Genomic DNA, 276 nt, shown 5'->3' on the forward strand with positions numbered 1-276 from the left:
CTAGATACTAATATAAAACTTATTATATTAATGTTTGGCTTCAAATAGAATATATAGTGAATGTAATATTTAAGCAGTATAAGTGTAAATATATATATATACAATCAATATATAATATGTTATTTATTTATATTTTTAAATAATTAAATAATGAATAATGCAATGTTAATGTAAAATACTTATATATGCACATATATATGTTTCTCAAATATGTTTCACACATTATTTTGAAGGTGGCATACATGATTATATATAAATATATATATATATATATAT

Source organism: Lupinus angustifolius, chromosome LG11 (genome assembly GCF_001865875.1).
Source record: "Lupinus angustifolius cultivar Tanjil chromosome LG11, LupAngTanjil_v1.0, whole genome shotgun sequence".
Taxonomy (NCBI): Eukaryota; Viridiplantae; Streptophyta; class Magnoliopsida; order Fabales; family Fabaceae; genus Lupinus; species Lupinus angustifolius.